Genomic DNA, 25438 nt, shown 5'->3' on the forward strand with positions numbered 1-25438 from the left:
GTATTTTTAGTAGGCGGAGATTGTTCCTTCTAGAGTAATTTTCCAAGGACTCCACTCTCTCCTTCATAACCTCGCTTTCCCTTAACAGGGATTGAATCTTAGTCTCTGCCGACTCCAAACTAGATTCCAATCGCCCTACCGAATTTTCCAGATGCTCCGTTCTTTCACTAAGACCATCCACCTTCTTCTCGAGAGTCTCACATGCAGCCCTGATCTCGTTTTGATTATTTTTTGATTCCTCAAAGCCGCGCCTTATCTCCTCCCTCATAGTGTTCAAAAGCATCTCCACTGCACCACCACGTTCACACCCCTCACCAATGAAGTCACCTTTGGTAACATTAGTAGCCCCCCCAACTTCCACCGTATGATCCTCGAGGGAGCCAGGCCCACCAGGGATCCGGTAAGGGCCTCACACCCTCCACTGGGACATCCATTATGAGACCAGAACCAGGAGGATCGGCCAAACTAAGTATATCATCACTCTTGGAAGTATCGGCCTTATTTATTTATTTATTTATTTTTTTTATCGCTCATAACTCCCACCAAATTTTCTGTGAGGTCGCCGACTGCCTCTGAGCCAAGTTGAATGTCCAGGATTTGGGGGCGCACCCTAAAGTATGAAAGCAATGAGCGATGACACTCTTCCTCGCTAGCATCGGCAGTTGGCGTGTAAACTGTCTCGTAGTGTCGTGTGAAGGCAGCAACTATGTCTTGTGGGTCTGTTACGTCTGCCCCGGAAGCCAAGTGGAGCCGCGTCACCCAGTGGCTGGCCCGCTCTGTTTTATCGAGCCAGGCGAGGAGCTTGCCGGCTTTATCCCCCACCTCGTAAATCATGTGTTGTGTTTGTTTAGCTCTGGTCTTCGCCTCCTCCCACAAGTGATCTCTAAGGGCCTGTCTGGCTAGGGCTAGTTTGTGTGTTGTGTCGTTGGTTGGGTCCCTTATGTGTCCCTCTTCCGTCAGAGTCACCGCTCTCTCGAGCTCCTGCACTTGCAGGACCTTGTCCTGTTTGTGGGCAGTGATCAGCGAAATGGCCTGTCCGCGGATAACCATCTTGTATGCTTCCCATAGAGTTGACGGGGAAGTCACAGAGTGTGTGTTATCTTGAAAATAGTGTTTTGTGGCTTTGTGTAGCTTTATTCCAATAGTAGGGGCCTTCAGGTATCCTGGGTATATGGGGTATATACGCCTCCACCCAGTGTGATGTGAAATGTATTGTACTACTATCGGAGAGTGATCGGATATCCCTCTAGGAAGGTATTGGATTTCCAGGACGTTCTCAAGGTTTGTGGGGGAGGTGAAGATATAATCAATCCTGGACATACTGTTATGTGCTCCTGAGTGGTATGTTTATTGGCGTTCCGCGGGGTGATGTGTATGCCACACGTCCACTAGCCCTATTGCTACCAAAAAATCCCGGAAGTGTGTATGGCGAGCCCCCAGGTCTCTCGGTGGGAGTCTGCCACAAGCAGGGTCAAGTACTGCGTTAACATCCCCCCCATTATCAGTTCCCCTAAGGACAACAAAAGCAAAAAGGTGCCCAGGGCTGGGAAGGCAAGACTGTGGAGTGCGGGGGGAATATATACGGAGACCAGGTTGTATGCGCGCCCCTCTCATTGACAAGAGAGTGCCGCAAAACGCCCTTGGTCATCCGTATGAGTTCTTCGTATCACTAATGGGCAACTTTTCCGTACCAATATTCCCACCCCTCTGGAGCCCGAGGTGAATTCAGAGTGCGCTATCATCTTGAAGCCCCATCTATCTAGAGCCTGGGTGGCTGCCCCCACCAGGTGCGTTTCCTGTAAGAAGACCACGGAGGGAGTGTGCCTCTTAAGATATTGTAATATTAGCCCTCTCTTTATCTTGTCACATAGTCCGTTCACATTCCAGGATATAATGGTGAGAGGGGGGCAAGGCTTGTGCGCACCTCCCTGGCGTGAGTGTGCTGGATTAGGGATTACATCCTCTGGGTTCTTGAATTGGGCATTGGAGGGGTGTGCGCCTGTCGTTGAGTTCCGTGCGTGCTAACCCTGAAATGCATGTCTCCGGCAGTTGGTTGCATAGCAAAATTGAAACAGTAATTAAAAACGTAAACAACAATAAAAACAGAAACATAACCCCCCCTCCACCTCCCTCCCTGCCTCCCTGCTAGACGGATTCCAAAGTACCCGCTACCCCAACATTGCAGAATGCTTTAGTCCCTGAAAGACTACTTGCGTGCGGGGGGAGAGAACATCCGGAGCACGCCGAGCATCCCCATCATTTGAAGACTTCGAAAAATAAGAACTGTACTGAACACATGGCATCGGAAAAGAAGGAAAAAAAAGTTCTGTAGGTGTGACCCCATTGGGTCATCGTCAAGCCCCCACGGGCGGTGAACGTTGTAGTTGTGCTGCACAGGGGTGGGTTCTCGTGGCCATCCCAGGAGCGTTGTGATGAAGTCGTTGACTGTACCCCTTGGTGTGTCAGTTCCCTGAGTCCGCAAGCGGTGGGGCCTCCTCTTCACTTGCTCGCTTCTGTCTGTGTGAGGTTGCATCCGGCAGGCAACGTTGCTGTTGTCTATTGTCTTTTTTGGGCCCATTTACCTGGTGCTAGCCCTCCAGCCAGTCCTGGGCGTCATCGGGTGTGTCAAAAAAACAGGTTTTACCGTCCGCTACCACCCGGAGCCGTACCGGAAACATCATTGAGTCGGGAAGCTCTCTGCGCCGAAGTTCTTTTTTGACGTGTAGGAAGCTTCTTCTCTGCTTGGGGACAGCTGCAGTGTAGTCCGAGAAGAATGCGATTACGGAATTGTGAATGCGCAATGGTGGCGCCACCCGTGCTGTTTGGAGGATGGCATCGCGGTCCCTGAAATTAAAGATCCGCGCCAGGATTGGTCTGGGGGGAGCCCCCGGCTTGGGTTGGCCGCCCGGCACTCTGTGGGCCCTTTCTACAGAGAAAAAACTTGATAGCCCCCTTGGTTGGAGCTGTGTCTTGATAAGCTCCTCGACGTATAGGTCCATGGCGGGCCCCTCTTCTTATTCCGGCACGCCTGTAATACGCACATTGTTGCGCCTGGATCTGCCTTCCTGCTCGTCCAGCTTGGATGCCATCTGTCGGGTCTGAGCTTCCAGTTGTTGGAGCTTTCGTTGTAGGGAGGCCATGTCCTTCGTGAGGGATGCCGTAGTGTTTTCGACCTCGGTCACTCTGGAAGCCATTTTTTGGAAGTCGGCGCGTAGGAACGACACGTCTGCCGAGATAGACCCCACCGTTGTTTGGACACTCGTGAGAGTAGCCATGATGTCCTGTAGCATTACTTCCTGCCGGCACTCAGGTGTGGGGTTGGGTACAGTGGGGGTCTGTTGAACAGCAGCGTCTGTGGGATCTTTAGAATATGCGTATTTATCCAACTTGCTTTGCTGGGTGGTGCGTGGGCCTCTGTCCCCCATTGGTGCAGGTCTTCAGGCTGGTTCTGCCGCTTGATTAAGTTGTGAGCAGGGATCTCTGACAAAATTTCGAAGGTCAGAAAATCGACCTACAAAAATATCGCAACACAAATATCGATGTCAAGAATATCGACATCCTATCTACAACATGGTAAGTGCAAAAATATCGAAAAAAAAATATAGATGTCAAAAATATTGTTTTTAAAAATATCGTTTTTTTTTTGTTACAATAAATATGTTAAATAAACATAATAATACTTATAAATAAAATAAACATAATTAAATATATTTAATAATGTTAAAAATTAATAATTATTCAATATAATTTAATAAAAAATGAATTAAACATATACATATAATATATAATATATATACTTACTTAATAATGTTTTTATAATTATTGTAATAAATTATAAATTATTTAAAAATATTAAAAATTGCAAACACATTACACACATAAAACAATATTATAAATAAAAATTAAATTATTATGTACAACAAATTTACAAAATTACATTTAATTTAAAGATTGTTAAAATTAATTATATACTACATTAGCTAAAATAATAAAAATAAATATTAAATAGCAGAGACAATAAAACTACTACTCCAGCTCCCAAAAAAACAACATAAAGGAAATTTTTGGATAGCGCAGGGCTAAAAATTACTATATCCACTCCAGATAGTGTAACAGTAGGGAAAGTGTTGGATAACGTAGAGGTATAAATTACTATTCCGACTCCAGGGAGTGCAACAGTAAGGAAAGTGTTGGATAGCGAAGGGGTAAAAATAACTATTCCAAATCCAGAGAGTGCAACAGTAGGAAAAGTGTTGGATAGCTTAGGGATAAAAATTACTATTCCAACTCCAGAGAATGCAACAGTTGGGAAAGTGTTGGATAGCGTAGGGTTAAAAATTACTATTCCAACTCCAGAGAGTGCAACAGTAGGAAAAGTGTTGGATAGTGTAGGGATAAAAATTACTATTCCAACTCCAGAGAATGCAACAGTAGGGAAAGTGTTGGATAGCATAGGGTTAAAAATTACTATTCCAACTCCAGAGAGTGCAACAGTAGTAAAAGTGTTGGATAGCGTAGGGGTACAAATTACTATTCCAACTCCAGAGAGCGCAACAGTAGGGAAAGTGTTGGATAGCGTAGGGGTAAAAATTAGTACTCCAACTCCAAAGAGTGCAACAGTAGGGAAAGTGTTGGATAGCGTAGGGGTAAAAATTAAGATTCCCACTCCAGACAGTGCAACAGTAGAAAAAGTGTTGGATAGCGTAGGGGTAAAAATTACTATTCCAACTCCAGAGAGTGCAACAGTAGGGAAAGTGTTGGATAGCGTAGGGTTAAAAATTACTATTCCAACTCCAGAGAGTGCAACAGTAGGAAAAGTGTTGGATAGCGTAGGGGTAAAAATTACTATTCCAAATCCAGAGAGTGCAACAGTAGGGAAAGTGTTGGATAGCGTAGGGGTAAAAATTAGTACTCCAACTACAGAGAGTGCAACAGTAGGGAAAGTGTTGGATAGCGTAGGGGTAAAAATTAAGATTCCCACTCCAAAAGGTGCAACAGTAGGGAAAGTGCTGGATAGCGTAGGGGTAAAAATTACTATTCCAAATCCAGAGAGTGCAACAGTAGGGAAATGGTTGGATAGCGTAGGGGTAACAATTACTATTCCAACTCCAGAGAGTGCAACAGTAGGGAAAGTGTTGGATAGCGTAGGGGTAAAAATTACTATTCCAAATCCAGAGAGTGCAACAGTAGGGAAAGTGTTGGATAGCGTAGGGGTAAAAATTAGTACTCCAACTCCAGAGAGTGCAACAGTAGCGAAAGTGTTGGATAGCGTAGGGGTAAAAATTACTATTCCAACTCCAGAGAGTGCAACAGTAGGGAAAGTGTTGGATAGCGTAGGGGTAAAAATTTAATATGCTCACTCCAGACAGTGCAACAGTAGGGAAGGTGTTGGATAGCGCAGGGGTAAAAATTAATATTCCAACTCCAGAGACTGCAACAGTAGGGAAAGTGTTGGATAGCGTAGGGGTAACAATTACTATTCCAACTCCAAAGAGTGCAACAGTAGGGAAATTGTTGGATAGCGTAGGGGTAACAATTACTATTCCAACTCCACAGAGTGCAACAGTAGGGAAACTGTTGGATAGCGTAGGGGTAAAAATCACTATTCCAACTCCAGAGAGTCCAACAGTAGGGAAAGTGTTGGATAGCGTAGGTGTAAAAATTACTATTCCAACTCCAGAGAGTGCAACAGTAGGGAAAGTGTTGGAGAGCGTAGGGGTAAAAATTAAAATTCCCACTCCAGACAGTGCAACAGTAGGTAAAGTGTTGGATAGCGTAGGGGTAAAAATTAATATTCCAACTCCAGAGACTGCAACAGTAGGGAAAGTGTTGGATAGCGTAGGGGTAACAATTACTATTCCAACTCCAAAGAGTGCAACAGTAGGGAAAGTGTTGGATAGCGTAGGGCTAAAAATTACTATTCCAACTCCACAGAGTGCAACAGTAGGGAAAGTGTTGGATAGCGTAGGGTTAAAAGTTACTATTCCAACTCCAGAGAATGCAACAGTAGGGAAAGTGTTGGATAGCGTAGGGTTAAAAATTACTATTCCAACTCCAGAGAGTGCAACAGTAGGGAAAGTGTTGGATAGCGTAGGGGTAAAAATTAGTACTCCAACTCCAAAGAGTGCAACAGTAGGGAAAGTGTTGGATAGCGTAGGACTAACAATTACTATTCCAACTCCAGAGAGTGCAACAGTAGGGAAAGTGTTGGATAGCGTAGGGGTAACAATTACTATTCCAACTCCAGAGAGTGCAACTGTAGGGAAAGTGTTGGATAGCGTAGGGGTACAAATTACTACTCCAACTCTAGAGAGTGCAACAGTAGGGAAAGTGTTGGATTGCGTAGGGGTAAAAATTACTATTCTAACTCCAGAGAGTGCAACAGTAGAGAAAGTGTTGGATAGCTTAGAAGTTAAAAATAACATACTTTTAAACAAAATAATTATTTAAAATAATTAATAATTTAATTATTAAATAACTCAAAATTACTTACAAATACCAATACATATTTATTAAAAACATAACTACCAATAAATAATTAATTAGCAAAAAATACTTAATAAATACCAATAAATAATAATTAAGGAATATTAATTACCAATTTAAAAATTATTGAACAATTAAATTTTGTATACCAAAAATTAATTATCAAACATTAATTACCAATTAAAAAATCTTAAACAATTACATATTTTTTTAACACAAAATAATAATTACTATACATTAATTACCAATTAATAATATCTTATTAATATATTAATTAGAAATATCACTAAATAATATTTAAACATATTTAATTACCAATTCATTATTAATCAACAATAAATTATTTTTCATAACCAAAAAAGTATTATTTTAAATATTTACCAATTAATAATTAATCTACAATTAATTAATTATCAATACCCAACTACAAATTTAATAATTACTTAATTAGATTTCAATTACTTCCAACACTATTCCCCTATAAACGCACGAAACACTCAAATAATAAAATAATACAGTTAACATAATTATCAATTAATCAATTATTCAAAACTAATTACCAATTAATAAAAACTTAATTACCAATTAATACTTAATTAACAATAATATAATTAACAATTAATCAATTATTCAAAACTAATTACCAATTAATAAAAAATAATTACCAATTAATACTTAATTAACAATAATATAATTATCAATACCAATAAATAAATATAAATATTACTTAATTACAATTAAATTACTTCCCACCCTCTTCCCCTATAAACCCACAACCCGCTACAGAATTTAAACGCAAAAATTATTTTAAAAAAAATTATAATTCCTAAAAATGTATAATTAATTTCATATTATTAAATTACTTCCCACCCTAATCCCCTATAAACCCACAACCCGCTACAGAATTTAAACGCAAAAAATATTTAAAATTAATTTATAATTCCCAAAAATTTATAATTAAATTCATATCATTAAATTACTTCCCACCCTATTCCCCTATAAACCCACAACCCGCTACGGTACTAAAACACAAAATTAACTTTAAAAAAACCATTATTAACATATATAAATTGTATACATATATTTTAAAAACAGTAGAACACTTAACAAAAAATAATTAACACATACATATTAAATACATAATAAAATACATAACAATATTATAAATATCGATATTAGTGACATGGATATTAGTAACATCGATATATTTCATATCGATATTACTAACTTCGATATTACTATCATCGATATAACAAAAATCGATATTACTTACCTTAGGGTCGATATTCTGTCCATCGATATTCTTGACATCGATATTCTGTCCCTACGATATTCTAGACTCGATATTATGGTAGGTCGAAATTAAATTATCGATATTTAGACTGCTCACCGTGAGCAGTACTCACCGCCACCTGCCCTGTGACCGACTGTCACTGGCTGCCTGTTGGGTTTCCTGCTACAGCGATAGGAAGCGTGTAGCGGCTGCTACTCCCTGATGTGGCACGGCGTCAACGAGGTGGTGTCGGGCCCTCGACTAGAGCTGGTGTACTCGGGCCCAGAGTATGGGAGTGGCCAGTCTGGTGGTGGCTCCGGCCCCCGCACCGTCAGTGGAGATTGTGGAGGGCCCGTAGTAGGAGGGTGCGCGATGTGTCCACGTGTGTGGCAGGCCGTTGCGTTAGATCACAGGGTTATGGTGCTGATTGAGAGCGGAGGCCTGTGGACCGGGACAGCGCCGTCTCCCTTAGCCCCTGTTGCGTGTGTCTTTATGGTGCTGTAGGGCAGGATACCCCCTCTTATATTGCAGCCGGTGTTAGCCGAGACTCACAATATTCAGGATGCTTGGAGAGGGCGCTCAGTTCCTGGGGCGGGGACCTGTGAGGCAGGAGCGCTCCGAGGATCGAGCACCCCGCCTCTGAATCTCCGATGGCTGTGTGGGCTAGGCTGGGAGCCCCGGCGGGGCGCGGGCTCCGAGCGAGTCTCCCCCACGGGCACCACTAGCGCTGTTGTGTGGGCGGGTCTTGGGCCTGAAGGTCGGCGTTCCCTGGGTGCCGAACCGGGCCGCCACCCTCGTCCGGAGCCCCCAGAGAGGAAGCTGGAGGGGACGTCCCCAGTAGAAAGCCGGCGTGGGCAGCAGGGCGCCAGGCACCAGCCGCTATGCCGCCCAGCGCCACTCACCTCGTCTCACTGCTGCTGGCTCAGTGCAGCAGGTCCGGCGCGGCCCAGGGCCGATGTATTACGCAAGGCCGCCGCTTCAGGTGTTCCCACAGGCCGCTCCGCGTCACCCCTCCGTTGAGTGCTTATACCCTGCCATTTATATTTCATATTCGGTCGTTAGTTGCCTCCACAGCTCCGGTGCCGATTGAGCGTCTTCTGGGTCAGATTTTGACAGGATTAGTATGCGTATTGTGTGATGATCTCATCGCGCTGGTCGGAGTTCTACTAGGTTGCGGCCATCGCACTTGGCTGCCTTAAAAAGCTCTCTTAACTAGAGAACTGCGTCTGTTGGCCTGCTACCATTCAAACCAGGACATCTTTAAAAAGGTCAGGCTGTTACACAAACAATATGAAGATAAACTCAGGGAGCACAAGAACAACCACATCAACATGTTTTGGACCATATTGCTCTCCATCTGCAAAAGCAAAAATCTTAACACTGCTTTATAACCACGCAACCATGACAGGTCAGATCCCAGACTCATGGCAAGGGGCTATCATACACCCTATTTTTAAAAGAGGAGACCCTTCAAATCTGGGAAACTATCACCGAATCTCCCTGCTAGACAATAATGCAAAATATTATGGGGGCCGCCTCCTAGAAGAACTTGAGACCTGGGCATCGGAGAATTCCATCGTGCCCACAAACCAGATAGTATTTAAAAAAGGAATGGGCTCTATTAATAACTTAATGACTGTTTCCCTTATGATCGATCAAATCCAATTGTACCCTCCTCTACCTTTGCTTCATAAACTTGATGGCAGATTTTGATTTGGTGGAGGAAGCTGGTGTTTTATGTAGTGTACTACAATTAGATACACAATGTGGAAAGTCCAGAAAGAGCATTGGCACTGAAGCCTGGATAGCTGAAACCCAGTTCACATCAGTTGAAAAACATCAGCACTAGTGGCAAAAAGTATGTGTGTCCATGACAAAAAACAGCACTTTCCGACTTCGATAGCCAGACCACTCCTATGGGCAAAATTATCGTCACAGGGGGTACCACAGCATCTACTCACAGTGATTTTGGAATTGTATATGAACACTTGGGTGTGCATAAAGGTGGGATGAGTGCACCGTCTCTAGGAAAATCGTTTGCACTACCAGCCTGAGGCAGGGGCTTGTCCTAGCCCCACTCCGTTTCCATCTCTTCTTGGCAGATCTGGCAACCTCCAGTAAACAACAGCACTGCACATTCCCCAAAATAGATGAAAATCATTTAGGATGACTGTTCTACACAGATGCTGCACTTATAAGCCAAACAAAAATAGGCCTTCAGAGTTTGCTAAACACCCTCTAAGCATACACTGACAAGATCCAACTGGAGGGCGAACTTACAAAAGACCAAAACAATGATCATAGGGTTCAAAATCAAAAAGAAGGGTAAATGGTTCTTAAACGGAAGCAAAATGTCCAAAGACAACACCTATATGTATTTAGTCATTCTAATAGACAGCCATGGCTCATCCCTGTCACCAAAGAAATGCACGAGGAATAAGGCTGGAGCTTTTCTAAACGCCTTTGGAAAATTGGCAAACCGCCTGTCCGGGCTCTCATTGACGCCACTCACAGAAGTAATCAAGGCAAAATTGATCCAGACAATCCTGTTCAGCTTAGGTCACATAATCAATTACGTTTTAGAAAGCAACTGAAAACCCACCTCTTTGCATAAGTCTGGGACAACATTTTCATATAACTCTGTGTGTCAATGAGTTCCTTCTATCTGCAATGGGATGCCTATTGTTGGGAAACAGTTGCCCTCGATAAGACGATTTAACATAACATATGGGTCTGAAGCCCTGCGCAGCAGGGATGCGCTGCTTCTTGATAGCCTGGTTTCAAATGCATATAGGAAGGACTTTAGACTACCACATAGCGTGCCCCTGGTCCAAAAACAGCCAGAATTTGGGCTCATTAGCCACAACATAGTGTGTCAGGGCTCTGTCGTGTAGTTCCTATAAACCTATATAGGATCTGCGCGTTTAGACAACATAGAGTGTGGGATTGGTGTCCAGACTGATTCCAGACACCCTCACCGGGTATGTTCGCCTGTATACCAGCTAGCTCACAGTGCCACTGTAAACTTCTCTTACCAAGGAGAGAATAGTTCTTGGCAACTGTCGAACATGACATCCCTGTCCCATCAGGGATCGTGCTAACAGTACAGTACTTTTCGCTCAGTCACTCATGCTCACTTTGTCTCAGAGATACACAGAATAAACGGTACGGATGTTTTCAATAAGCATTTATTGAACCATCGGAATTCTAGTGTAAAATAGGTGTGCTGAAACAACCATAAGACAGAAGCAGATATAAACAATATTAAGCACCAATAGAGTAAATGGGTGGTAGATTTCTACCATAGTGCTAAAACAATGTATGTATGCAAGCATATAAATAGATGACAAAAATAATGCGTACTCGTACGAAGCAACCCTAACTAGATGTACCTCTGTGTACCTAGTATGTAGATGTAGAGCCAATAATCCCCCTAAGCTGAAGCCAACCCCATTACCTGAAGTGAGAGACTGTGTGACCCTGTCTTGTTCTCGAGATGGACACCCCACGAGGGATGTCATACCACTGCGAGCTGCAGTATCTGCGTGCAGGAACCTCAGCATCTTGCGTCAGTGTGTCAGCATGGAAGTCTTTCTCCTCTGCCTGCCCTGGCAAAGAAATGGTGTATATATACCCAACACCTTGCTGTGTCATGTTGGCCGAGGATGATGTAAGGTATGACCTTTATACATAGTTATTATGCAGAAGATGATAATCCTGCGGTGATTCTGAGAATCTTCATGCATAATTAATGAGGCTAGTTTTCAAGGGAAACCACACGACATTTATGTAGTGCTAAACTAGGTAAAAGGTTAAAAACCCGTTATGTTGTGTAATTGTACGGTAAATGTAGGTGAATGGTTTAAGGGGCTACTGAAGCCTATATTGGGGTGGACATATGGACAGATCCTGTTCCATTATATCTATAGCAGAAGACATAATGTTGCCCAGTTAATACATTCTGGATGTCAGTGTGGTCATACCATTGTCAACCGTAGCCTAAGCCTATTCCAAGTTAATTCTGTCAATTTCACGCAATCTCTCCACAGCTTCCTGTTGAGATATTTTCCAAATTTCATTATAAACAGCGTATAAGAAGTGTTTCTGAAATCTGAAAAGGCTTTCGGGGACCTAGTAAAAAATTCCTGCGATCCATGTCATCTGACAGTAGGGACAGGTGTTGCTTCACCTGGGACTGTCTCGAGGTACTTAGCCAATCTAGGCATAACTTCCCAACACTTTATGATGTCACCAACCTCGTATGTTCTCGTTCTACATAAGTGAGTCAGGCCTACGGGTACGAAACCCTTCGGTGGTACCCTTGAATCTTGACTGACACCTATTTATGTTGGTAGGCTAAACTAACCATCCCTTCTAATTGGGGTCTGTTGAATTGTTTGAAACTTCATGCATGATGTCATTGAATGCTCTCCCACTATTTTGCCATCACTCAAAGTGTGTTAGAGAGGGAATACGAGGTGTGTTTAGGTCCTTAATCTTGGCTAACCCAAGAAAGGAAGTCTGTTGCACAGTGTCGTTCAGGAAGATAATCTATTGCGGTATAAGGCATGCTCTAAATAGTACCTCAGTTCCCTGAACCTACCATTCCTTAGTACCCTAGATATGTCAATGGTGTCTTTCCATAAGTCGATACCCATATCAGACAGTTGGGGAATGAAGGACGCTGAATATATGTGTTTTGTGTTAGTTAGCCTATTTTTCATCGCAGATGTAGGTGCAAGCTTATAATAATATGAGCGTGGATCTGATGTATTAAACCCAGAAAAATAAGCAAACTTTTGTGCAACCGTTTGTTAACTATCTTTCGGTGGTGGGCAATGTTTCCATTGGTGGTAAGTGAAAACATTACGGGGTGCACTTGTTTTATGCAGAAAGTGATGACCATAATGTTGGCAACAATACATGGTATCAAAATCAGATGAGCCATCAAACATTTAATTTTTTTTAAATGCTGCAGACAGTTTTAAATCAGACATATTATTTACAGTTTCAAAATCCCAATCATCAGAATATGTTCTTGAGGTGATGATATCATTTAAAGAAATTTTGAATACAGTTGGTATTTTTAAAAGTTCAGTGGGACCAACACATCATATGAAACTATTTCCCAAACTATTCCGTCAGGAACTGGAACTTCTGTAATGTTCACATAGAACAGGTCTCTTTGTTCACAATGAGATGACGTATGAGGTTTCAATACCAAGTTCACTTTTGATACTGCAGAGCGTTCTGGGAGATAGTGTCCATTCACGATCAAGGAAAAGACAGTCACCAAACCTATCCAGAAAAGTAGGAACAGTATACCAGTGGCTGTAGCCATGGTGAAACTAGATATGTCTTTTTCAGAAAAATTTAGAAATCATGAAGTTTTTTGTGGGAAACTGGAGCTGGCAGCGACTCAGGTTCACTTATATCCAGAAAAATATGTGTCGAAACCGATGAAGTAGCCAGATGCAATTCGATCTATTTTTGGTAGCTCAGCAGGTTTTGCTGAACTGGCAGTTGTAGAGGCTTATTGATGTAGATGTTGGTGGTAGGCCGAATTGATATTTGTGTTTCACTTGAATTTTGTTGTTGTTCCATTTCAATAGCAACGTGTTCCATTTCATTGTTGGTAACTCCATTACATTACATAATATAGACTCTTCGAATGTTATATGTCTTTCTGTTTGAACTTCCTGTATGGTAGTGAGAGGAGAGCGGCGGCTACCCAGGAGCCCACGTGACCTGCTATTCAGGATCGGCCATATAGTGTGGTTTGATCAGATCAGTGGAGACAAATCTCTTTCCTTTCTTGACAGCAAGAGGCCGAAGAAGTACTGTTCTTGTTCCTTCAACAGCCAGTACAGCTACATGCTTTCTGTATGATGGCCCAAATTCTTTCTTGTCCACAATCTTTTCTCTGACCAGATCCCCGACTTTTGAAATCCAGGCAGGCCATGCCTTTACTGATTTCACTTCCCCAGTGGCAGTGCGTTTTACTTGCACGTTGCTTTGTAGTGCCCGGAATTCATTGAGATCCAGTAAAACAGCCAAATGTTTATTAATGTCAAAAGGTTTTTCATCCGCCACTGTGCTTTCATAATCGAGATCAGGTACCCACATTCTTGTCCCAAATAGGACTTCATAAGAGGTGACACCTCCTCTGGATCTTCTTTTTTTTTTAAATTCTTTTTATTTGCAGTTTTCAAAAACAAACTTAAAACAACATCACTCACTATTGTGTACATATGACAAGCAATGACGATACGCCTCCACATCGAGCAGCTCATCACAATTTGGGTACCATCACACGTACTCAGTGCTACATTATCAAGTGCGCGGCATACAGGAGCCGATCGACCCATCCCGCCCGCATGCGGCATCATAAACCAGTTCAGCACCCAAAATAGTCCCCCCGAGAAGTACGGTCATCTCCATCTTGCGTCCGCCTCAGGGAATAGTATCGAGTCACAGCGCCTGCAGTGTAGCTTGCTCCAACCATTGTGTGAAAGGCCCCCAAATGTCCTTAGGTCGTGAACGCAGCGGCATAAGCTCCCAGTACAGGGCAAGTTGTGTCTGACAATAGACTGCGCTCGTGACCCACGCACGAATGCTAGGTGACGTAGCAACTCCCCAGTGCATCGCAACTTGTCTTCTAGCTAATAACAATAGCATCGCTGGCAGCTTGCGGTGCTTGGGCTTAATCATGTGCAAAATACCAAGCAGCGCAGCCTGCGGGGTGCACGGGATCTGTAGGCCAGTGAGTTTGCATATAATCTCTACTACCCTTTCCCAGAATGACGACAATGTAGGGCAGTGCCATGCCATATGCAAAAAGGTGGCGCCATGAGTGTAGCAGCGCCAACATTCATCCGTGTCTCTTAAACCCATTCGGTGCAGTCGACTAGGGGTACGGTAGGTCATGTGTATATATTTGAAGTGGATCAGGCGCAGCCTGTAGTTGGGGGACAAAATCTCAAGATTCTTACAGCACAAGTCCCAATGTTGTTCCGAAATATCCATACCCAACTCCGCCTCCCACAAGCCCCGCGCCGCAGGAAGAACCACGGGATGGCAAGTCTGCATTTGCGCATACAAGCGGGATATAAGTTTGCGCCCGGACTCCACAGCTAGTACATTTTCCAAGGCAAGCAGGGCCGGCGGCGGCGCCGGGAACGCAGGAGACAGCCTCCGGCACGAGTGACGGAGCTGATAGTAAAGAAGCGTGTCCAGCATCGTCGGAGCCTCTGCATTACACATCTGCTCCGTAGTTAGGAAGGTGTCTCCCGGAAACAAATCGCCCCCAGTGCGGAGACCCAGCTCTTCAGCGCGCTCCCCGGTCTGCATGCTGCGCAGCGGCGGCCACATCGGATTCCCGCGCAGGGGCACAGAAGGTGAATAAAGAAGGTCAAGTCCGGCCCTCCGCCGCAGCCCATCCCATGCCCACCTGAGTGCGTGTACCGGGTCTATGTCCGCGCATCTCCGGGAGTGTGGCACGTAAAGTGCCACATTCAGCGGCAGCGGTGCTACTCTGTCCGTCTCTATCGCCACATGTGGTTGAAACGGTGTGGGATGCGCCCAGTAATGCAGGAATTGAGCCTGTGCACAGTAAGCATATAAGGAGAAGTCCGGCGCTGCCAAGCCTCCCTGTCGCTGTGGGAGAGTCAGGGTCTCCCATGCCACCCTCGGTTGCTTACCCCCCCAGGCAAGCTCCACCATCTGCGAGCGTAGCCGCCGCAAAAAATGTGCAGTCAGGGGTAGAGGAATATTCCCAAACAGGTAGAGGAGTTTGGGCAGGATCACCATTTTGGCCACCGCAATTCTGCCAGCCAGCGAAAGGGGCAAGTGCTTCCAGCGGTCGACCCTCTCCTCCACCCAATTCATCACCCGTCCATAATTCTCCGTCCATATTTGCTGTTTATCCGTGCTAATCCAAATCCCCAAGTATCGCACCGGGCCAGTGGCCCATTTCAGCGGGCAATCTGGAGTAAAGCGGGGAGTCCCGGACGTCAGGGGCATAATTACCGACTTCTCCCAATTTATATTCACCCCCGATAGTTGACCATAATGCATCAGTTCTCCTGTCAGAGGGGAGAGGTTCGTCTGAGGATCAGTGACATATAACGTGATATCATCAGCATATAGTGAGATCGTCAGTGCCCTCGACGAGAACCCAATGCCTCTAGCCGCGTGATGCTGCCTGATGCGAGCAGCCAGAGGCTCCGTGGCGATGGCAAAGAGCAGAGGCGATAGGGGACATCCCTGCCTGGTACCCCTCTGAATCGCAAAGGGTGCCGAGACGAGCCCGTTAACTCTCACCCTGGCAGTGATGCCAGTATAAAGCAGCCTAATGTAGCTAATGAAGGCTGCACTCACACCCATGCGCTGCAGCAGCGGAAACAGGAACCCCCATTCCAGGGAGTCGAACGCTTTGGTGGCGTCCAATAGCACCGCCGCAGCCTTAACATGTGGGGCCAAATAGTGTAATACCCCAAAGAGGGTACGGAGGTTGTGAGAGGTCGATCTGCCCGGCACAAAGCCAGACTGGTCCGGACGGATCATGATGGGCAGCACCGGCTGTAGCCGAGTGGCCAGCATTTTCGCAAAAATCTTTGCGTCAGTGTTAATTAATGACAGTGGCCGGTAGGAGTCGCATTGTTGGCTATCCTTGTCTGGTTTCAGGAGGGTGACGATGACAGCCTCTCTAAGCGACCCAGGGAGCACACCCGACTCGAACGCCTCCGCATACATCGCCAACAGCCGGGGGACCAGGAGATCTGCGTACTCCTTGTAGAACTGCACCGGCAGTCCATCCGGGCCCGGCGCTTTTCCGGCCGCCAACGAGCCTATGGCCTCCCGCACATCATCAGCCTCAAAAGGCCGATCGAAATAGCCTTGTTGGTGCGCATTGAACCAGATAAGCTGTACAGTATCCAAATATTCAGCAAGCTCCACCGGCGTGCGGGCCACCCGCGACCTGTAGAGGTCTTTGTAGAAGGTCCGAAACGTATCCAGGATTTCAGGGGGAGTGCATACAGTGTCCCCTCCCTGTGTCATCACTGAGGATATGAAGGGAGATGGTCTTTGAGCGCGCAGGAGCAGGGCGAGCGTTCTACCCGGGCGGTCCCCCTCACCATATCTACGGGCCACAGCATGCTTAGTCAGGAACTTAAGTTCCCTGTCAGCCTCCTCCTGATATTCAGTGAGCGTTGTGCGAGTTTCGGCCAAAGTGGCCGTCGAGGGGTCCGAGCAGTATTGCACCTCTAAGGAATGTAGGCGATCCTCTAATCTGCCTAGCAAACACCTGATAGTCTTTAGGACCCTGGCCTGCCCCGCTATGCAGTGGCCTCTTATCACCACTTTAAAGGCGTCCCACAACGTGCCTAGAGAAGCGACAGATCCCTCATTCAGTTCAAAATAGTCAAGTATTTGCTGATGAATCTCTTCCCGAAACACCTGATCTGTCAGGGCAAGTGGTGGTAGCCGCCACGTGAAGGGCGTGATGTATGGTTTGGGGACAGTCAGAGTTAGTTCGACAGGAGAATGATCAGAGAGGGTACGTGCCCCGTGAGTGACTGCGGAGACCCATGCATGCACCTGCGGGGTTAAGAGCCAGTAGTCCAAGCGGGACCAGGCACCTCTGTGCGGGGTAAAGCAGGTGCCTTCCCGAACCGCGGGGTGCAGCACGCGCCATGTGTCTAATAGAGTGTAATCCGTCATTAGGCCCCGGATGATGCCAGCCGCTAGCGGATGATGTGTGCGTGCCACCCCCTCCCTATCCAGCTCCAGTGAAAGTACAGCATTGAAATCACCACCCCACAAGCAAGCACCCCCACCCAGGGATTGCGCCAGGTGCCAGACATTCCGGAAAAAAACAGGGTCATCAGAGTTGGGGCCATACACATTAATCAAAGTGATCGGCATATGAAAGAGCTGTCCGAGTAATATGATGTATCGCCCATCCGAATCAGCTTGCACTTTGAACGTCTGCCAGGGAAGGCCTTTACGGATAAGAATGGCCACTCCACGGGAGTAGTTGGAGCAACCCGATGTGTGTACCTCTCCCCATCGTGCATGTCTGAGCTTGTCCCCGGAGGCACGGGTCAAGTGGGTTTCCTGTAGGAAACATATATCGATTTGGTGTCGCGTCAAATGTGCATGGGTCAAGCGTATTTTGCGGTGATCGTTAAGACCACGGATATTCCAGGTAAGGCAGCGCAGTGCGGTCAGGGCGGCCTGTGCGTGCATTTCTCATGGAAGCGTGTGGTCACCGAGGGACCCAGAAGAAGGGCCCACCCGCAGGTATCCCGCCCTCCCGTCTTGTGAGTCTGCAACCACAGTAAGTCTGCCCGTGTCTGGACTGCATCGTCATGTAGTGGTGTAGCCAGAAAGTGTAGTGATGTAGAACCAACCAACAATAACCCCAACCCCCCCCCACCCACTCCAACCCCCCAATCAGGTTGAGATAGCATCCCCCCCCACCACCCCCCCCCAACTGGAATTGTCTTTCAATAGTATCTCGGGAATCATCCCACAGGGGCGTGGGGTCACCGGCTCACTCCCCAGTCTATCAACGACCGGGTGGCCGGACATTTCCGCCTAGCATTGAAATCAGTATCTCAAGGTACAGCCTGGAAGTCCCTGCATGCTTCTCATCACAGGTTTCCGCACGGTACTAGTAGCGTTAATCGTGCATGAACAGCCCAGTCTCAGGGGCGGGCCCATCACCCTCTGCAGGTCTCAGGAACACTCAGCGTTGGGCAGAGGGCGCGTGTGCCTTTGTATCATATTATTCAATGTCACTTAGCTGTCCCATCGGCGGATTCTCATGGTCATCTCTCTTCTCCCGTTGCGAACGTTCCGTCTGTCTCGCAAACTTGATCGCGTCCGCCGCCGTAGTGAATACCATGGGCTTCCCTTTATGATGGATACGCAGCTTGGCCGGGTACAGCATTGCATACTTAGTCCCCACCTTCTGGAAGATTTTCTTGGCCGGTATGAATTCGCGCCGGGCGGCCTGCACAGCCTGCGTAAAATCCGGAAACAAGGAGATAGCCATGTTTTGAAAAGTTAGTTCCCCCTTTTCACGTGCCAACCGCAGGATGGTATCTCTGTCCCGGTAATTAAGAACCCGGGCCAGGATTGGCCGTGGCGGAGCCCCCGGCACCGGCCGTGGCCCCAGCGTGCGATGTGCGCGTTCAACCAAGAACATGGCCGACAGTCCCTCTCCAAAAAGTTCACGGAACATGTCTTCAACAAATAGTTCCATATTGCCAATGTTAGTGGATTCGGCAACCCCAAGAATTCGTACATTATTTCGGCGGGAGCGAGCTTCCAAATCTTCGTTGCGCCCACGTATCACCTCCAGGACCCTGTCCATGCGGAGCAACTTCTCCTGGGTGTCTCCGTGGCCTTCCTCGCAGTCCGCGATCCTCGCTTCCATCGCCGTGATACGCTCCTCATGTTTGTCGACCCTGTGCGACATGCCATCCAGCCGCTGGGCCATGGAGTCGAGTTTTCCGTCAATTTCCTTAAGGCAGCCCTTAAGGTCACGGAACATACTTTTGACATCATCGTCCGGTGTTGGGTCCAACTGTGTTTCAGGGACCACCGTCTGCGACTCCGGCACCGCATCGGTGCCGCGGGAAGGCTGTTTCTCGAAGGGGAGCTTCCTCTGCTTTGCGTCCGATTTCCCCATGGTTCTCCCCCTAGTGTCCGCCACTTATCAACAATGGCGGTGAGGGGTAACGAGCCACAAGCAGGCCACCAAGCGCAAGGTGGAATGGTAACCACACAGGCACCCCCTCCGCACGAGGAACACCGCCAAGTAGGGAAGACCAGGCCAGCATTCGTCCCATTCAGGGCGCGGGTCTGCGTTAGTCAGGGAATAATGGCGGCCTAACCGTCCACTCGCCCAGTAGGCCTCTCCAGCGCAGTGTCTCCCCGGCCTGCAGGCACACGATGGTTAGAGCAGGTCGTCGGCAGGTACCGGTAGCCGGATATCACCTTCTGCGGGCGGGGATCGGGCCCACCCAGCGGGCGCCACGGCTTACGTCTCGCAACTCCTCACTCCAGCATGCCCATCGGCCCAGTCACCGGATCAGGGCGTAGCCACGCCGGGTAGGCCTAGTCAGTCAGTCCGCCAGCTCGGCCCCCTCCAGTCACCAGTTCTCCAACAGTGGCCAGGTCTCAGCACGTCCGGAAGTCACCGCAGCCGCTCGGGCGCCAGTCGCTGGGTTCACCACGTCTCAGTTGGGTCCACGATAGCCGCCTCGTATCTGCCCGATCTCGGCCTTCGACCAGGGCCTCGCGTATGAGAAGACTCCGCCCAGCTCGGCGCCCAAAAAGCCGCTCGGCCAGCCCGGCCGAGTAGCTCCGGATCTCCGAGGCCGATTTCAACCGCAGTGGCCCCGCTAGGATCACCTGCACCAGGGCACTTCCCGCCGTGTAATTTGATGGTCAAAGAGCAAGGCAAAGGTCGGATTGTCTGACGGATTAGGTGTCCGGCCGGCAGAGCCCCGTTACACGGCGGCCATCTTGCAGCTCGGCTCGGCCACGCCCCTCCTCTGGATCTTCTTGGCATATTATTTAGTGCCCTCTGGACCCCATATAGGTGATTGATCCAACTACTACCTGAATCTAATACCCTTGCTCTTAAAGATTGCTTTAAGTCCCGGTTTTTCCTCTCCATGACCGAATTTTCCTCAGGATGGTATGGAGAGGAGTATCACAATGCAACACCCAAACTTCCCAGGGCCTACTTGTAAGCCCTAGAGCTAAACGCAGGGCCACGATCAAAATGTATTGTGCCAACTGCGTATATCCCTATGAAGACTCGCAAATTTTTTATAACAGTTTGAGCATCAGCCGAGCGCCGAGGCCAAACCCACAGGAATCCAGAACATGAATCCACTTCCACCAAAATGTACTTGTAAGCCCCATCAGACTGTGAGGGGCCGCAGTGGTCCAAATAGACATGAGCGAGAGGTGTGTCTAATATTAGTAATGGTGTTTGTGGTGGGTGTGGTACAGTTGAACCCTTCATCTGCTTACATATGTCGCACTCAAGTACAAATGCTTTCCTCTGTATGGTTAGACCTGGCCAGTAACCCCTGCGTGTGCAGAACCCAGACCCTTGTGTGCAGCTAGAATTAATCCTAACCTGCGATCTATGTTTGGTATTGCTCTACCCCCCACTCCTGGAATTTGAGCATACAGAATATTTTTTGCATCTAACTTGTAGGAGTACTTGAGTGGAAAGCCTTTTGGCAAGCCTGTGCTGTTTTTGCATGAAGCAATGACAGCTATCATTGTGCTCTCGTCTATTCTCGTTCTAAAACGAGTGACTGCATCTACGGCAGCAGTTTGTACTGCCCCATTTGTGGCTTAATAAGCCAATGAATTCCTTTCAACGTGAATGCCATCACGTCGATGACTCAGCGTGTGTATCATTTGAGCTCTCAGCAAGTCTTTTTTTATCAACTCTGCCACTTGTTCCCAAAAGCATTTTGTGTTTTATTGTGCAACCTTTTGAGTCTTTAAACCCATTCTGACCCCAGTAGTGCAGATATTCATTGTAAGACTGGACACAGTAAAACACATCGCACACTATAAGTATGGGGAATTCCCGATCCGTTTGCATTAGTGGCAGTAATAGTGCTTTTGATTCTGCCAGCTGTGCCGTGCAATCTGTGTCTTCGTACTGCTAGGATGGAACTTGCCGTCCTGCATATGTCCTTTTACAATCGCAAAAGCTGCGCTGTATTGCTGTTTACTTCCTATGGCAGGCTGAGCAGAACCGTCAGTGTAAATGATGTTTTCATACTGATCTAGAGGCATTATTTCATTTGGGAAAGGATATTCTTGTTCGTATTGCAGGAATGCCTGTGTTTTTAGTGTAGAATCCAATTGGTAGTCTACATCTGTTGCAGTGAGAGAATAAGCCCACTGTGTCCATCTTGGATGAAAAGCTTTAGAATTTGGAACGCTAGCCTTTGTAACAGCCTCTGAGGCAGGTACCGGAGTCACAACAATTATTTGTTTCCCCTGAGAAAGTGTTCTTTCTCTCACTACAGCAGTCTGTACTGCCGTCAGAATTTTCTCTGTAGAAGCAAAACGCATTTCAGCATTTCTGTACAAGTGTGATTTGTATGCTATGGGCACTGTTTCTCCTTCATTGAAGGTTAGGTAAGTGTATCCCGATTGACCCGCGATTACACGGATCACCAAATTTGTGGTATTTACACATGTGTGTAGGTGTTTTGAAGCTATCCTGTCAGCTTGTAAGGAACATAGGATATTTGTGGGTTCCTGTGTCCAATGTCTAATTGAAAAATCTGGTCTGATTACGTTTTTCTGTGTAATCCAAAATGTATGTTCTGCCAAAATGTAGGAATCCCAATATGGATTATAAGTTTTTCAGAGGTTTTGGAGGTTGGAGCAGCTCGCACTTTTCTAAAAAGTTAGCTGCTACGCTTTTTTCTTCACCTGATAACTCATATCCCAAAAATAGGACATTGAAGTGGGCTGTTTTTGATTTTTTAAAGTTGATTTTGTAGCCCTCAGAGGCGAACCCCCAAATTATGCTGTTCATCCCGGTCAAATGATCCTTTAAATCATCATCCATCAGATAAATATCATCTACATAGGACAATGCCTCCTCATACAAATTTTGAAGTAACTTAGTTACCCTGGCTGAGAACAATCCGGGGCTATTCTTATACGTTTGGGGCAGTCTACAGAATTGACACTGATTGCCGAGCGCTAAGAATGCTGTAAAATATCTGCTTTCTGGTGCTATATTTTGGCAGAAAAATCCATTTTAGATATCTAGCGTTGTTATGTATTTTTTCCGCACAATGTTATTCATCAGTGCGGCACTGTGTGCGTTCTGTACTGCAAATGTCTTTGTGCATGCGTTCAGATGTCTGTATTCTAAAGCTAAACGATATGAAGTATCAGGTTTCATTACCGGAAATAAAGGATTATTCATTAAAGAGGTGCAAGTTTCTATTACACTTTGGTATTCAAGTTGATCTAAGATCTCCCTGACCTGTTTCTTCTCTTCTGTTTAATAGGGTATTGTCTCTGTGGAGTTGGGGTAGTTTTTACAGGATTACATGGTGAGGTGACTCAGCATCCCACCCTACATGGTTGCTATATAATGCTGGAGCAAGTGCTACCGCCCACTCCTGCACGTATGAATGTTTTAAGAAAATTAGAATGAGGTTGGAAAAAGGAGGTAAAATTACCATTCTCCCTTTGGGCACTCCATAACAATCTTAGGTGGCCAATGTTTTTCAGCCAATAGGATGTCATAGCTATAACTCGTGTTCTCCCAAAAGAGACCTTCAATTTTTCTGGGTTTGTCCCCCTCCATTTGGAGTGTTATTTCATATAACGGGTGTGGGACACTTACCCTAGTATCAGCTGTCTCCACCGTGATATGTTCATTCAACGCCGCTGTCACCAGAAATTCCATCAGGTTCTGACGAGCTATTGTTACTTTGGCTGCGCTGTCTAGCATCGTCTGAGCCCATTCATCGTTCAGAAGTTGAGTCCTCAGAATTCTGGGCATGTCTAACTTTAAGACCTGCTACCTTCTTCTTTTTAAATTGAGGTTTTGATTTTGCTTTATCTTCTTCCTTGATATTATAGTCCGAAGTACGCTGTGTGTCTCTGGACTTTGTCCAATCCTCTTGCCTGTGTTCTGACTGTCCTTCCCTCTCAGAGTTTTTTGATGAACCCTGAAATGAAAAGAACGAGAGGAACGTGTATCAGTATCCTGATACCGGTCAGGTTTTTTAATGTTATCACGATTCCTAAAGTTTTACCGCCATTCGGAGGGCTCCTGTTGAGGAGACCCACCCCTGGATTGTGACCTATTCTCTCTATTCTTTTGCTTTTTATTGTCTTCTTGGAATCAGGTGCTTGCTTGGTGTTGTCCTTTTCAGGACCACCCATGAGTTGAGGTTTTGTTGCTCTAGCTCCCAAATCATCTCTACTTAATTCGGCATATGTGTCTTCGATAATTTTAGGTATCTCACGCCCTTGTTGTAACGGAGTGAAGTCACTCAGGCGTTGGCATATTGCCACTGCTGCCGTCTTCCATTTTATGTTTGCTAATATAATAGTTGATACCCAGGCAACATTTCCTAACAATTTAATCCCTAAGTTCAGAACAGGTTCCATACTCATTATGTATTTGTCTTAATACATCTGGTATCTCTGCTATTCAAGAGATACCATGTGTTCTGGTATATATGGCAGCGAAAACTGTACCCCAAGAGGTACAATCCTCTATCTGGGGAGCTATCCCCATTGGCAAAGAGGTTATTAGCATTTTGTGTGGAAACACTGCCTCTAATTGTGTGATTTTGTGAGCTATCCAGAATGGCATTTGCTCACGTCTAGTGAGCATATTACCCATAACTGCGTGTAGCATTTGTGAAATTAATTTTTAGTTGTAGATCCCTAAATTTGTTCTGCTGGTGTAGCCCTTGTTGGCTGAAGTGTGTGTGTGTGTGTGTGCTTGTGTTCTCATAACAAGCTGTGTCAGGTTTCCATAAAGTTTTATTATTTCTTTGTGTAGCGGACATAAGTCTGCTACCGGCATTTTGTCAATGTTTAGATGCGGTGTGTAAGCCTCTAGGACCAGCCAAGTTACTCTGTCTCTGCCGAGCGGACCGAGTCTTACTTTATCTTTTGTGTATGAGAGCGCGCCTTTAAACCAGTTTATGTACTCAAGGTAGGTGAGCGGAATTTCAATGTCCTCATATGGACAATATTCCTCTGGTGTTTCATCTTCAGGGTAAGAATGAAATGTATTTGTGCGTGCCTTTGCTTGTGTGAATTTAACCCTTCAATAGAATACCTCAGGTCTATATGATTCGTGTGCCTCAATCACAAATTTTACTGTCCTACCCCTAGCTGTGACTCCATAGTCTACTAGTTTTAAAGTAAGGGCAGTTCTGACATTTTCTTAAATATTTATTTTGCCTTCTTGTTCTCCTTCCTCCACTGCATTCGAACGTAGTGCTGGTGCAGCAAGGTCTTCATCAGCCATTGTTGAAAAAGTTTCAAGGAAACTGAGATAAGGTTTTATGCACAATAGGAACTATTTGTCCTACAAGCTTGAATAAACCTACAGCTAATACATAGGATATGCCTCCTCAGCTGCGGCAGATTTTTTTCCCTTCCCACTCCAGACGTCTCTGGGTAAATGTGAGTAGGGGTCTCTGAGAAAAGTATGCCTAAACTACTCAGATTTGAGCATTAAATAAGTACCAAACCAGTGTTAGCGGCGCCATGTTGTGTAGTTCCTATAAACCTATATAGGATCTATGCATTTAGACAACATAGACTGTGGGATTGGTGTCCAGACTGATTCCAGACATCCCCACTGGGTATATTCACCTGCATACCAGCTAGCTCACAGTGCCACTGTAAACTCCTCTTACCAAGGAGAGAATAGTTCTTGGCAACTATCGAACATGACAACCCTATCCCATCAGGGATCGTGGAAACAGTACAGTACTTTTCGCTCAGTCACTCATGCTCACTTTGTCTCCGAGAGATACACAGAATAAATGGTGGGGACGTTTTCAATAAACATTTATTGAACCAGCGTCATACTAGTGTAAAATAGGTGTGCTGAAACAACCACAAGACAGAAAC

This window comes from Triturus cristatus, chromosome 2_2, assembly GCF_964204655.1.
Source record: "Triturus cristatus chromosome 2_2, aTriCri1.1, whole genome shotgun sequence".
NCBI classification, from domain to species: Eukaryota; Metazoa; Chordata; class Amphibia; order Caudata; family Salamandridae; genus Triturus; species Triturus cristatus.